This window comes from Trichogramma pretiosum, unplaced genomic scaffold, assembly GCF_000599845.2.
Source record: "Trichogramma pretiosum strain Unisexual culture from Peru unplaced genomic scaffold, Tpre_2.0 scaffold109, whole genome shotgun sequence".
In the NCBI taxonomy this organism is placed as follows: domain Eukaryota; kingdom Metazoa; phylum Arthropoda; class Insecta; order Hymenoptera; family Trichogrammatidae; genus Trichogramma; species Trichogramma pretiosum.
In genome coordinates, this window is record NW_019640787.1 from 266,472 (window position 1) to 278,520 (window position 12,049).

Below are 12,049 nucleotides of genomic sequence, written 5' to 3' on the forward strand. Positions count from 1 at the left end.
ATCAAGCGAGCGCAGCAAAAACAGGCGAAAAAGCAGCGGCGGCGGCTCTCACGTCCTCCTTGTATATACATACTACACACATACACGTACATACAGGGAGGTACAGTTGACGTGGGTCGAGGTTTTCTGCCTTGCGAGAGAACGGACAGAGAGAGAGAGAGAGAGAGGCGCACATTGCGCGCATATAATCGTAAAAGAAACGAGAGCGAGAGAGACGCCCCGAGCAGGCAGCAGCAGCAGCAGCAGCAGCAGCTACGCGAAGGGGGGAAGGGGGTTGACTAAAACGACGACGAGGACTAGGCAGAGAGCGCCTGGCACAAGCTGTGTATATATATAGAGAAACCGGGTACGTGTGCGTGTACGTGAACGCCGGGTTATATCTTTGCGCTTGCGTCAAGCCGCCGCCGTACACTGTACGTATATACCCCGTAGAGAAACGAAGGAAGTAAGGGAGGTGGTGGTGATGGTGGTGGTGGCTGCGACGTGTTAGGGTGTCGGCGCCGCTGGCTCAGGCTGGCCGGCCGGCACGAACGACAGCAGCCTGCAGCCAGGCAGCAGTGGGCCCGCGACCGGCGTGCCACTAGCACGTATACACGACATCGTTCCTCGGGCTCTCTCTCTCTCCGTACAGCTGCGTTTATTTTTATACATGTATACGCGCACTCGACCCTAGAGAGAAAACGAGTCGATATATATACGTATACCTATACCGGCCGGTATACTATACTCTATTTATCAGTGTGTGTGTATGTGCCGTGGGCTGATGCGCAGCCACGCGCTGCACCCCCCGTCTCGCGGACGACGACGCCGCCGCCACCACCACCACCACCGCCGTTCCGACGACGCCGCTGCCGCCGCCGCCGCCGCCCGTCCACCGTCGTTGTGCGTGCCGCGCCACCGCCACCGCCACCCGCCGGCAATCGGCTGCTCTTCATTTCGGTTTGATGGCCCGAGCGGAGCCAGCCGCGCGCGTCGTCGTCGTCGTCGTCGCTCCTTCGTCGTGAGTCGTCGTTGTCCTCGCAAGCTGCTGCTGCTGCTGCACCTGCTACCCCAATATAATACCGTAGTACAACGCGAGATCTCTTCTGGAAAGAGTAAAGAGATAGATTCGCAGCGAGGATTTTGTGTGTCTCTGCCGCTGCTGCTGCTGGACAGCTCATTTCCGAGCTTTTTCATCATCCGAGCTTTTCGTCATTGGCGCATCATCGTAGTCATCGTCATCAGGTGATTGAGGGCAGAATTCCTGCTGAATTTATTTACCTTTACAGTTTTTTCAAAGCTTTTTTTTATAGAACTCTTTACTTTTCAATCGCTTTCTCGTTTTTCATTTGTTTTTGTCCTTCTCGTCTTTAGTTTGCCAACTGATGTTTAAACCTATCCGATGTTTTTCTATGTAATATGGAAATAGTAATTTTTCTGATGTTCGTGACAGACGTACCATGCATATAATTAAATCAATACAATGAATGCAATTTGTATTTTTGCGAGCAGCAGTGACGAACAAACGAACGACGCATCGAGTGTCAATAATAATATCGTAAAAAAAAAAAAGAAAAATTTAACAAGTGATTCGAATGAAAAGTGCGAGATTAATGATACCGGAAGCATTGCGCGCCGCTGTGTGACTTCTATAACTAACTCTTGTGCTCAGAAAAGACAGTTGATTTTCCATTGATTCGAATTGGTGATCTCTGTATGCGACTCTATAAAAAATTAACATCATTTGGCGATCTAATTTTTTGATTTTTCACGCATTGATTCATAAATTAATAGCCATTAATTTACATAGTTTGTATATCGTAGTAATTCTTCGTCGTCGTCTTGACGATAGAAAATAAACAACAACAACAACGACTAAAAGATAAAGCGATCCAAGTCCCGGGTCAGGATATATCGCTCTAAAAATGATACTGTTGTGCGCGCGTGTTACTACGGTGTTTCGCGGCGACAGGATGTAGCGCGCAGTATATATATTATATACGCATATACGAACACGTTGCAAACTCCGTATGCGATGCAACGAGTGTGTTGTGTATTGTACACGTATATAGACTCGCGATAGTACGAGCATATATACAGGAGCTCAGCTGGTTTCTGCCGTGTGCGAGCCCATGCGAGGCGTCTGTCGGTGTCGGGCGTGTGCCGTCGCCTTACGTATTTTATATGTATATATACGTAGCGCGCTAACGACGAGGAGACGATTAATTCGGCCCGCGTGCATACATACAGAGGCGTACGTTAAAGTACGGTCGCGATCGATCAAGCTCCGACTTTCCGTATAGCAGCGCGATTTAAAGCTATGTTGTTGTCTATCTCTCTTAACACAATTATAATGCCTCTGCGTCGTACACGGTTTTTACCGAGGGGTGTGTGTAGTTTTTTATAAGCGTATATAATTTACTCGCGCCAACTCGGGTAGCCCGCCCGGTTGATCGCGATGTACAGAGCTGTATCATTATAGGACTCCTCTCACTGTGCTGACTCTTTTATTTTTAACGTCTTTTCTTTTGCGTTTAGTATACATATATTGCTTGATCGATCAGCCGAATTCGTGGTATTATTTTTAGTCCAAGTGCCCCCCGCGGAAGCGACCACCTTCTCCGAATAGAGAGATAGCTGCCCCGATACGAACGGCACGGAAAACCCCCCCTCGGGCTCGGTAAAGTACTCCGAACGGCATAAATTTACTCGTCGTAATTAATAAAAGTGCGACTTGCGCCGTCGTCGTCAATTCTTGTGATATAAATTTTTGTCGATAAAAATATTAGACTAACTCTCGGATCTAAGCACGTATTTTCTTTATGATCAATATGGTCAATTGCGATCTGCGCTCGGCACTTACGCACGTACGCGCGCATACGCGCCGGACAACGACACGATTCATTATGCAAATTCCATTCGATCTCGGCGAACGTATCGCGCGACGTACACTCTACCTTATACCCCGGGCAGCTGTGCACGCACGCAATAATACAAGTACGTACGCACGCAGTAGTACGGACAGACACACATACACACGCTCACGTAGACACGCGCAGCGCGCAAATTTCTCATAACCATATGGCCGATTAGAAATTTTGATAAAAGCCCTGGCAGTTCCCTGCCATCTGGTACCAGCAGCAGCGGCGGCAGCGACGTTGGCAGTCTCTGACCCTATAATACAACGCGTTACCACAATCAATATATGTAATATCGTACGCGCATTGACAATTCTATCGACTCTGTATGGTTGTTTTTTTTTTTTCGTCTATTTGTTCTGTTGGCTCCCGAGTGTATTATATACGTACGATTGACTGATCGATCGGTCGCATGATTCGCGTCGTCCAAGTACACGACCCTTGGGGATTACACCTGTTCCCGTGGTGCGCTCCAAAAAGAAAGAAAAAAAGAACTTCGTTCGTATTTCAAGTACAAGTTCAACGGCTCGTAACGCGAATATGTAACTTATACGAACAACGTGGCTCGGTTTAGCGGCTCTTTATACGCGGGCATACATCCCGCTAGTTCTACATTGATAATGGACTCGTGAAAAATATTTTGAAATACATTATACTGAATTGAATTATTTTTAACGGTTTTTCTATTAATATTCGGTTTAAAGTATTAAATAAATCTTAAATAACTTAAAAATGACAATTTTATCGTTTAAAAAAATTTAGACCAATTTTCAATCACTTTAATGCGATAATACTAGTTTGAGCCCTCACCACTAGGTGGCGAGTACCTTTATCTATAAATCTGCAAGTCACAAAGTGAAAATGTCTGTATAAGTCAAATCACTTATTTTTGTCTGTACAAGTGATTTTTCTAGCCATTTGCCCATATACATGTATACACGGTGTTGAAGGCATCGCCATGACTACGTTGTTGCATAAGTCGGCCACAGAGCTTTAATATATGATGACTGACTCATTACCCACTTCGTCGTTTTAAACACGCACGAAATCGGTAACTTACTCTGAGCATCAACAGTTATATAGTTTGTATATAAATGGTGAATAGAAACCCTACAAGAAGACCCGTGGAGACCCACATATATTATATGCGGTTGTATAGTTGCTGAAGATTATTACGGCGATTATTTTCTCCATTACGCATTGGTTGAAATTTCGTCACTCTTGAATCAAAACTTTTATCGCCAGTATCCAAGTACTTTTGACATTGTAATTGATTATAATCATTAAACTTCGTACGTGAGAAAAATGAAAAAGTTAATCGATGAAACAAAGTTAACAGTTGTTAATATATATATAGGGCTCGCGAGTGCAAGGAGACGTTAGATCGATGCGTGTATTATATAGCCCATTGACTATCGCGTTACGTAAAGGTCGTTTAAAAGCCCTCCCCGCAGCACATACATACATTCAACGTATTGCGCGCACATACAGCCGGGAATTTCGGTAGGAGTGATCAGCTGCTCAGATTTCCGTCGGCACACACACACACACACACACGGGGACACACGCGAACACGCCCGGCATTTAATTCTCACACACAACAATGGTATACGTATAACTTAGTCGTAAGGCTTTAAAAGTATACCGCTGTGACGCTGGCATATGAGCGAGAATGCGTCGTACCGTACATTTTCTATTGTAACATCTGCAACGGGACAGGAGACATCGATGGGGCATCGCCCGACGGCTGCTGCTGCATCTGCACCGTTGCAGCAAATCATATCTCTCGCGCGCGTAGTCCGCAAAGGCAGGTAAAGGCAATGGCGATCGGTGGAGATTGAAAGTTCAAGGCGCGTTGTATAGCCCAAAAGGCAAGGGGACACGAATGCGTGCCGTTGACTGTCACTTACGTACGTATGTACCTATATATATATACGAGGGGAAGGTGTGCTCGGGCGTGTCCACATGTATTATAGCGTATAGAGCACGAGAGAGGCCCCTGAACCCTCGGCTATATGTACATATTGGCACAAGCACTACAGCTGTTGTCGCGAGCAGTAGGTATTGTATACACACACATACACCCGGTACACTCGCATACACCTTTGAGGTACATCATATAGGTATATACGGGTACACTTATATGCAGACCTTGTCGATCGCACCGTGAGCTTACATCAGCGAAAATACCATACAAGAGAGTTCCGCGTCTGTGTGTCTCTGTGTTTCTGTGAGCGAGGATGATCGTGACGTCGCTGGCGCGCGCACACATGCACGCGCGCAAATAAACTCGATCGGCTTGGTGTATATAGGTGCCTCCACGTGCTCGCGAGCGATTATTACGTCACTGTAAACGGGAGCCCTGCACTCACGCGGTCACGAACTATGCCTATACACGCGCGCACACACACACACACACACGTATTGGCGATAAGAGCTTGCGAACGCGCCAAAGAGACACGTAGGGATAGTTCGATATTTTGCGTCGAGGCTCTCTCTCGCCCGATCACCTTCTCTCGTGCGAGGCTCTCTTCCTGTCGACGATCGCGATAAGGTCGTAAGCGTAGTAATAGAGCATAGACCTATTTTGTATGTTATAAATTGCAAAATATCTACTCGCGTATGTATGATACGAGTAAAAAACTTGTTTTACTTATCGAACAATTTTCACCGTAACTCACCGAGGAACTTGTACAGGTGCCCCTATCCTGGTAGAAATGCTCAATACTTTGTGGCTGGTTTTTGTCGACGTATAGTGGTCATTAAAATTGGACACGATCTAAACGAAAGTTTAACGTTTTATCATAATTTCGTGACCAATAAATGTTCCAAGATTTTTGTTTTGTTGTTTTATAAATCTTTTTTGATCATAGTCAAAATTTATTCAATCGTGGAAATTGTAGAAAACTGTTCAACTTACAAACTTATACAATTAATTTTCCTTTATCACTTACAGATTTACATTATAAAGGTACTTGCCACCTAGCGGTTGTGGCTTAAAGTAATATTAACGTATTTAAAGTAGTTAAAAAATATTCTACATGTTTACGAACAATTGAGCTGTTACATTTAGGTCATTTAAAAGTCATTTGATATTTGCAACATAATTGTAACAGAAAAATAACCAAATACAAGCTAATTGATAATTAGACCATTATCAAGGTTGAGCATTTTCTACCAGGATATCGGGTATAAATAATAGTTTTATCTATTCATATCTTAACTTTGCCTTTTCTTGCGAAAAAAATTCGCTGTTGGACCATTTCCTATGATTTGCCCTGCGTTCTTCTCATTCGTTTTTTAACCTAGGCGATAAAAAACTCTCGATTAAAATGTAAATCATAATAATTAAAAAGTCCTCGCAGCTCATCAAGCCAATTTTAAACAGTGAAACTTTAATTTCCGATCGATTCTTGTAGAGCTTTCGTCACTAGTCTCATAATACCGCATCGATCGAACGTTACACGTAGGCGAGCATGCAAGCTAAAAATATGTTTCTCTTCGAAGCGCAGTCCGCACGCTGGCAATCAGAATTGACGTGAAAATTGTAATGGATTTACCGTATATCACACGATGAAATATTCGCATCGATTCGTAGACAATCAGGTAATTTTCGATTTAAAATGGCATCTTCTATCCTTACCAGCCTTGTAAGCTGTATGGATTTCAAGGCCGATCAAGAAAATGATTACTTTCTCTGTCGTGACATAGTATCAGTTTTTTTTTCTTCTCTATTTTTCCTGGACGAGATGCTTCATCGGACACAGCATTACACACGACATTGAATGTTCTATGCTCATCACAATAAGTAGACAGAAACGTGTGGCTATTGAATATTGAACTTTATATAATTTCCTGAAAAAAAATCAACTTTGCCGAATCTCTGTAGATTATATCATCCGACCTTCTCTCTGATTGACAAAGCTCTAGTGAAATTCGTACTTCGTGGTTTAGCCGGCAACTCTTTCCCAGTCTGGCTCGATTCAATTTTCAAACTATCCGTGAACGATATTAACTCGCCCCGTGTGTGCCTGTGTGTATGTGTGCTACTCGAGTGACACTCGAGTTAACATGAAACGAAATGAAAGAGAAAAAGAACGAGTAACGCGCCTACTCGAGAGGGCCTCGACCCAAAGCCAGAATAATTAAATTTCGATCGCGAATAATCGACGAGTTGAAACTACTGTCTCCTCACTCTCTGTCTCTAGCAACTCCCTCTTGGATTTTTCTCTCTCTTTCTCTCTCTCTCTTCTTCTCTTTTGCACCGTATATACGTAAAGGCTCGCCGGTCTGTAGGGCCGATTCCGGCGCGCTTCGCTTCAAACGAAATGCAAATATACACCGCCGCCGCCGCCGCCGACTACGACTACGACGACGAGAGCGAGCTTTGTGGGATTTAACTAATGTCGAATTAAATTCCCAGCAGCAGGGAAGCCCACACGTACACACACACACGGAGTGGAGCGTGCGCGCGACCATGGGTAGAGAGAGAGAGAGCTGTGCTTTTAATTGCCATCTCTCTGCCTGTGACCCCTCGAGCCTGTTCGCATCATCTCCTCGCTCTCTGTATTTTATTGCCTCCCCTTTTTTCCCGCACATCATCCCTCGGGCTAACCCTGACCCACAGCTTGCTCGCTCGTTCGAGGGAATTCATTTTACTCTCTCGTCTCTTTTTCGAACTCTCTCTCTCTCTTCAACAAATTTATCCTTAGATTTTCAGCACGTTTATATCCATCGTCTCTCTCTATCTCCCCGCACGTGTATATATATGGATCTTCTACCGTATACTCCCCCTTCGTGTATAAAGCCCAGTCACGCGTGTTATCTGCACGCTATACACACACATATAATACATACATATAATGTAAAATATATATATTATTCGCCGACTCTCGCGCGCTAATATTTTCCAATCCTCGGACAGAGCTTTTATTTGCTTAAAGTATTAATACGATATATTTCTTCGCGCATATCGAGAGACCATCGCGTTGCGCAAATCGCAAAATAATCGGTGCTCGTACTTATACACGTTCGAGATTATTTATCTTTGTTATCGCTCGGGCCATTGTTTTGATAATGGCCTAAAGAAATACAGAGAGAGAGAGAGAGAAAGGGAAGAAAAAAAAAGTTTATATCCTCTTATGTACACGCGGCTACGAGTTCCGATTCTTTTTCTGTACACGCGTATTACACGTATATTCATTGTTCTTGATCATTACGGCGTGCAGTATAGCATCCCGAAAAGTATTATATAATCCATTTCACCCTTTGTATATACGTTTTATTCCAGTCGGTTGGGCTTTCGGCTGCTGCTGGTACTACACGTTTTACATTATATATCTACATATTGCGCATTTATTATAACGCGCGCGAGACGCGTATCTCGATCTCTTTTGAAAGCGACTCTTCGCTCGGCTATCTTCCCAATCGATATTGATTCATCGAGCAAGAGAGAGAGGAAAAAAAGTATACACAGCCTTGAGAGAGCCAAGACCCGCTTTTAGATTTTTCGGGTTGTATATTATAAGGGAAGATTATTCGTGAGTGCTGCAGCGGCAGTAACCGTGTGTCTCTCTCTCTCTCTCTCTCTCGCTCCCTTTGTTTCATTTTCGTTGTTAATTTTCGCCTTCGTGCGCATTCGATATTATATATGCGATTGGCACGAGCCCTCGGGCGACTGCAGATACACAATTCGACCTCCACCCCAAGTCCTAACTTTTTTTTTTTTAAATCGAGACCCGCGTAGTAGCAGCAGCAGCAGCAGTAGTAGTACACTTCAGCATTCATCTGAAACCCCCCTTTTGCCAAAGTCACCCCTTACGCGCTCTGCGCCACTACTGCTGCTGCTGCTGCTGCTTGGCAAGTAGTCATAGACTGGCCTTATTTTGAATAAATATTGCCCTTTTTGTTATCGGCTTCGGCAGGGCTCAACGTATATATGCATCATATATCACCACACATGCGTATGCAATATGTGCGAGCGCGCGCGCCCGTGATTAACGTTTTTTTTTCTCTCTCTCTCTCTCTCTCTCTCTCACTTCTTTTTGTGCATGGTCAAGCTTGTCACTGCTTTTGTTGCTGCTATTCCTTTGATGAAATATCTACAACTCTTTCTTCTTCTATTCTGTTTTGCTTCTGTCGTTTCTGCTGTCGCTGACGCCGCCGCCGAGCTTCACATTATTATTTTATATATAATCGTAGCATAAAGCGTACAGTGCCATATTTCATCGTTGCAGCTCTCGCGAGGATTAAGCAATACACATTGGGCCTTGCAGCGTACGCAACTTTGCTTACATTTTATATATAGTAAAATATGTATCGCGCGCTCGCATAAAATGTATCAATTATTTATGAAAATGCAAGGAGCGGATTATAAATATTTTATTCCGTTCGAATATCGACTGGATACATGTATGGGATGTTTTATTCATTCGTTTTATTTTTCTTTTAGGATGGACGTCGGTGGGCATTTAAATTTTTTCGGGATTAGTCCATTTCGATGATTGAGTAATGAACAAAATTAATAAGCCAAACTTCAACTATTCGGCGAATTGAGAATGAAAATTTCCTCCCTCTCGACGCGCGGGCCAAGAGAACTCCGTGCCAAATCCAAAGTTACTCTATCCCTCTCTCTCTCTTTCATTCTCGTAACGACGTCCAAATGTATAATGTAAAAAAAAAAATATACAAGCGCGTATAATTTCACGAGATTCGCGCCGAGCCTGCTATATACACGCCGCAATATAACGCTCTCTCGGTCGGTCGGTTGGTCTCTCGCACGCGCCGCACCATTAAAATTCAACGGCCAAAATTTACAAGAGCTAAAAAGAGAGAGAGAGAGAGAGAGAGAGAAGATAATAACGTTATATAGAAAGGCTCTCTCTCTATCGTGGACCACTGCTGCTGCCGCTGCATTCGCAGGGGGGAAAAAGCGTATGTTCGCCGATCGCCCGTACACACACACACGTATAGAATTAATACTTTATTTCTATTTAACAATTAACTTTATTATGTGTTCATTGTATGGAAGCTCGAGACTCTCTGATCGCGAATACAATCAGAATATATTTATAATCTGCCGTTGCTAAGCGATCGATGTTGGCGCGGCGGCGTTCGGTTGTCTCGCTACACTACCCCCCTGGGCAGTGTCCATGGAACCATCTTGAAAAAGAACTTGTTTGTCCTGAAAGCGACAAGTGATGTTGAAAATATGTGCAGGTTTAACACGGTCGACCGAAACGGTTTGAAGCTTATCTCGAATTTTCAAAGTCACAGTCTTCGTGTCCCTCTTAACGACTTCATATGGACCAGTATACGGCGGCTGCAGAGCTTTCAAAAACATGCCTTCCTTTAAAAAGACATGACTACAGTCCTTTAAATTTTTATGTACAAACACAACCGGGTTGCCATGCGCAGATGCAGGAACGGGCTTCAGATGCGACATGATTTTTCGTAGAGACGACAGAAGACATCGTGGGTCGCATTGACTCGCTGTCAAAGAATCTAAGTCGAAAAATTCTCCTGGAAGACGAAGTGTTTCTCCGTATACAAGTTCAGCTGAGGTCGCGTTCAAGTCGTCCTTGAAAGATGAACGAATGCCCAACAACACGAGAGGCAAGGATAAAGCCCAGTTTACCCTTGATTGTGCCATGATCGCAGCTTTTAGTTGACGGTGAAAACGCTCGACCATGCCATTGGATGATGGATGCCAACTTGATGTTAGGTTGTGCTTCACTCCAAAAAACTTCAAAAATTCTTGGAATAGATGCGAAGTGAATTGAGCTCCTCGATCAGAAGTGATTACCTGAGGAAAACCAAACCGTGAGATCCAGCAAGTCAAAAGAGATTGAATGACCGTTTCTTTGCTATTATCTGTCATAGGATGCACTTCTGGCCATCGAGTGAATCGATCTACGACCGTAAGACAATATCTGAATGACTGTGAAGACGGAAAAGGGCCAATTATGTCAATGTGAATGTGTGCAAAGCGGCCTGTTGGTTGCTGAAAAGTTCCAAGAGGAGATCGCACATATCTTGACACCTTTGATTTTTGACAATCTAAACAAGCTCGTGCCCAAGTACGGCAATCCTTGTCGATGAACGGCCAAACAAAACGATCTTTGACCAACTTGACAGAGGATTTGACACCAGGATGACTCAAATTGTGTAGTTGATTGAAAATACGACGACGATATGCAGCGGGAACGAATGGTCGAGATTTACCAGTTGACGTGTCGCAGAAAATCTTGATCGCGGTACCGGGAACGAGTGTCTGCTCCAGTCGAAGCGAAGATTCATTATTTTCAAGAAGCTTACGTAATTCTTCATCACTTTCTTGAGCTTTTGATAATACTGTAAAATCCAGCGGCTGTGTAATGGCACTAATTCGTGAGAGAGAATCAGCGACAACGTTCTCGGGGCCTTTAATGTACTGGATGTCAGTTGAGAATTCCGCAATAAATGAAATTTGATGTAACTGAATTGGCGGGAGCTTTTCGCGATTTTGTTGAAATGCATGAATTAACGGCTTGTGATCCGTGTAGATGGTGAAGGTCTGACTTTCCAAGATGTGACGAAAGTGTTGAATGGCAGCATAAATAGCGAGAAGCTCTCTATAATATGCTGGCCAAGAGCTTTCTTTTGAAGTCATCTTCTTGGAGAAAAATGCGAGAGGTTCCCAGGTCTTGCCCACTAGTTGTTGTACACACGCTCCGACAGAATGGCTGGAAGCGTCGGTAAAGAGAGCGAGCTGTGCATCTTTGCGTGGGTGTACAAGCAGCGTGGCAGTTGCTATGCAATTCTTGCATGAATCAAAAGCTTTTTCAAGCTCCGGTGTCCAATGAATTTCTTGCGATCCTTTCAATAATGGCTTGCTGATAGCGTTATGTAACGGAGCTTCATACTCAGAAGCATGAGGAATGAATCGCCGATAGAAATTCAACATCCCCAAGAATCTGCGAAGATCATGAGCAGTACGAGGTAAAGAATAATCTCGAATGGCCTTGACGCGTTCTGGAGGTGCTTGAATGCCTTTAGCAGAAATCAAGTATCCGATAAAAGTTACCTCTGCAACACCGAAAACAGATTTCTGAACGTTGATGACGAGCCCGTAATTTTGAATACGCTCGAAAATAATTTTGAGGTGGTTTCTG